At 33.9% G+C, this 3,525-nt stretch overlaps 1 pseudogene; it reads left to right on the forward strand.

Moving 5' to 3' along the window:
* The first annotated feature begins 2,073 nt into the window (after positions 1–2,073).
* On the forward strand, positions 2,074–3,183 carry LOC137254325 (jerky protein homolog-like; annotated as a pseudogene).
* The last annotated feature ends 342 nt before the right edge of the window (positions 3,184–3,525 follow it).

Genomic DNA, 3,525 nt, shown 5'->3' on the forward strand with positions numbered 1-3,525 from the left:
TAATTGTTTGTAAAGATTGTGTCAAAGAAGAACAACAACATAAATAAAAGAATAAATGAGCATTAGAATTTGCAATAGAATATGCTATACATATATACATATGTGCATTTGTGTCTATACTCAATCGTATGTGCTTATAACACGTATGCAACTGACAACGCCACAAAAGGTTATACTCACACTACTAAAACTTTGCTAAATAAATAGACAAAGTAATAAAATCTACTATCAATTAACAAAGAACTTATAAATTCAGCCAATAGTAAAAGTCAAAAAGTTAAAGTTGGCTAAATAATTGTATGGAGTATTCAGTGCTATAACCTTTCAATCGTATGGATATAAAATTTTATCGCCAGCCTTATTTTAGTTTTTATTATTTTTTAGTTGTTGCCCTCTGCTGGTATTCGTATTGGTTGCTCTTTGGTTCTAAGTAAATAAACTGCTGCATATGCGTCGGTTTGTAGATGTATTTTGTATGTGTGAGTGTATGTAAAATTGTCTTGTCAAAGTTTTTCAGTGAAACAGTCATGAAAGTGCATAATGCGGCAGTTACTCACGACCGTGCGTACCAAAAACGTGTCAGCTGACACGACCTATCTTATGAGTGTGCAATGTAAACGAAAACTCACCGACGTGCAACGCCCGTACGTACGTAGCCCGGAACGTAGAAATCAAAACGATTTTAATTTTTTTCCGTAAGAACGTGTCAGCTGATCGCTCTCTCACTAGACAGAGTTGCCTAGTAAACTTTTGTGCGCTAATTTTTGACCGTTTGCAGTTTTGTGCAAAAGCACTAATTAAAGTTTGAAAAATTGTGAAAATAATTCGAAATAATTATGTAAAAGTGCAGATTATAAATATGTAATATATTTATATTTATTTAATATTAATTCCAGCCTTTTACAACATCAAAAATTAAATTGGAAAAAGTTGATGTTTCCATAAGCATGCATGCAAAATGGCCAATGGCAACAGTGCTTATCTGTAAACAATACATACACAAATATGTTATGTACATGTACACAGACGTACACATTGATTCCCACGGGCTTGAGGGTTCGGTCAAATGTGTTTCGTACGACAAACGTCCGTACGTACGGCATACGTCGGTGGGTAATTGCCGCTTAAGTTTTGAACTAAGTAAATGCTACATACGGGTAGATACTTTGCTAAATACAGTGCACTCGCGATAATATTAACACCCTATTATATGAACACCCCAAAATATGAACACTTTTTCACTTCCATTGAGTACTCTAAAATATGAACTTTTGACAATGGCTCTAAAATATGAACATTATTGATTTTCAAATTTCTATCGAATTTCAAGAGCCTCACAAATTGGGGACTCCCCTAGTTATTTAAATTTAAAATGTACATAACCGTCGATGAGAAAAGCTCGCGTTCACTCGTCTACACATGCTTACATGCTATGCTTTCTCTAACGTTCAGTCGTCAGTACAAATTTTCAAAGTCGTTAGTTGGTCATTTCATGCGCGCATAATTGGTACTTCATTTTCTTGCAAAAAATTCTAATATTAATAAGTTTAAAAAATGCACACAAAAAAGCACAAGTTTTTGACCTTAAGAGAAAAATCAGATATTCTGGAATATTTACGAAAGGGTGAAAGTGTTACTAAATTAGCTCGTAAATATGGAGTAACAAAGTCTACAATATTAATTAATAAAAATAAAAATGCTATCTCTAAATGTGTCAACAATACCTTTATCGGTCCTGGAAAGAGGAAAACTTTGCGTAATTCAGAGTACCTAAAGATGGATAAATCTCTGTATCGATGGTTTTGAATATGAGAGACAAAAAGCTCCCGGTTAGCGGGCTTATGTTAAAAGAAAAAGCGAAGGATCTTCATTTTAAAATTAAGGAAAATTGCTTTGAATTCAATGCCAGTGTTGGATGGCTTCAAAGTTTTAAAAAGAGATATGGCGTTCGTTTGCTCCAAGTTTCTGGAGAAAAACTATCTTCACAGGCCCAGTTAGTTGACACATTAAAAAAAGCGTTAAAGGCGAATATGAAGGAGCTTGGATTAAGTCGTGAGCAACTATACAAGGCCAATGAGTTCGGTTTATACTGGAAACTTTTGCCACAAAAGACGTATGTGTCATCCTTAGAAAAAACTGCTCCAGGTGCAAAGATGGAAAAGCAAAGAGTAACTTTCTTGTGCTGTTCACATGCGTCAGAATCTCATCAACTCAAGCTTCTTGTAGTCGGAAAGGCTAAAAACCCCAGTTGTTTTAAAGGTTTCGACATCTGGGTGCGGCTGTTTTTAAAGATTGGGTCCACCGTTCATTCCTACCTGAGGTAAGCTTTCATATGTAATTCTATCTCAATAGCTTAAAGCTCATAAAATTTGTTTAGGCTACAAAGTTTTTGATTGAAAAGGGATTACCAGTAAAAGCTATCCTTCTAATTGATAACGCTCCATCGCATCCACCCGAAGACGGCTGCATATTAGCAATGTTTATGCCACCAAATGTCATCCCTCTTATACAACCTATGGATCAAAACGCAATCAGGATTACGAAACTTTACTATATAAACAGTCTTTTGGCTTCCGTTGCTGCAAAGGGGTTTAATTTGCTTGAGGCTCTAAAGCAAATTACACTTAAGGACGCGATTGTTACTTTAGAATCTGCATGGAGTAAGATAGATGCTGTTGTGCTATACAAATATTGGAGCAATATTTTAAGTATTCCTTTGAGTGTTCTTCGAAGCAACTTAATTATGAATGTAAGAGATTTGGAGGAAGGTGCAGACAATCTTTTGTCATACTTGAGACCTGAGGTTTGTGTTTTAGAACCGTTAGTCAAAGAAGTTTTATTTTTTTATTTTATTAAATTTCAATTTAGGTTGAATTCACTGCTTTCAACGTTAGAGAATGGAACGATGATGCTATTGAATGTAATGACAATGAAATAGAGGAAATTTCAGAAGGTGATGGTAACTGTTCTGTGGAGGCAGAAAAGACGATTACATCAAAGGAAACTATTGACATGTTTAATAAAACTTTGGAATGGTCTGAAATTGAAATGGTTGATAAATCGGATTTAAATGTGTTGAAGAAGCTCAGGGAAAAGGCAGTTTTTAGGATGCTTGAACAAAAGAAACAACAAAAGAGGATTACTGATTTTTTTCGACATGAATTTTTCCAAAAATTTAACTGAATATGAATTTATGCATAACTAACTTTTTGACTGTAGCTGATTTTTTATTTGTGTAATGTGAAAAAATGAATAAGTAGCGTTTCTTTTGCGGTTTTATATAAAAAATATATGTCTTAAAACTAATTAAATATAATATTTTTCAATTTAGTTGCCTTTCGTAAATATGAACAATCTCGCAAAACTGAACAGGCCTGGCTTTAATTAGTTCATATTATCGCGAGTGCACTGTATATACAAATATATGCAGTTAAATAGATGTGTGAATTTTGCAAAAGCTCTTATTCAAACCGATAATAGTTAAGCAGAGTAAGAAACGCAAATAATGCTATGAAATATCAGCTA

The sequence above is a fragment of the Eurosta solidaginis genome, chromosome 5 (genome assembly GCF_040869045.1).
Source record: "Eurosta solidaginis isolate ZX-2024a chromosome 5, ASM4086904v1, whole genome shotgun sequence".
In the NCBI taxonomy this organism is placed as follows: Eukaryota; Metazoa; Arthropoda; class Insecta; order Diptera; family Tephritidae; genus Eurosta; species Eurosta solidaginis.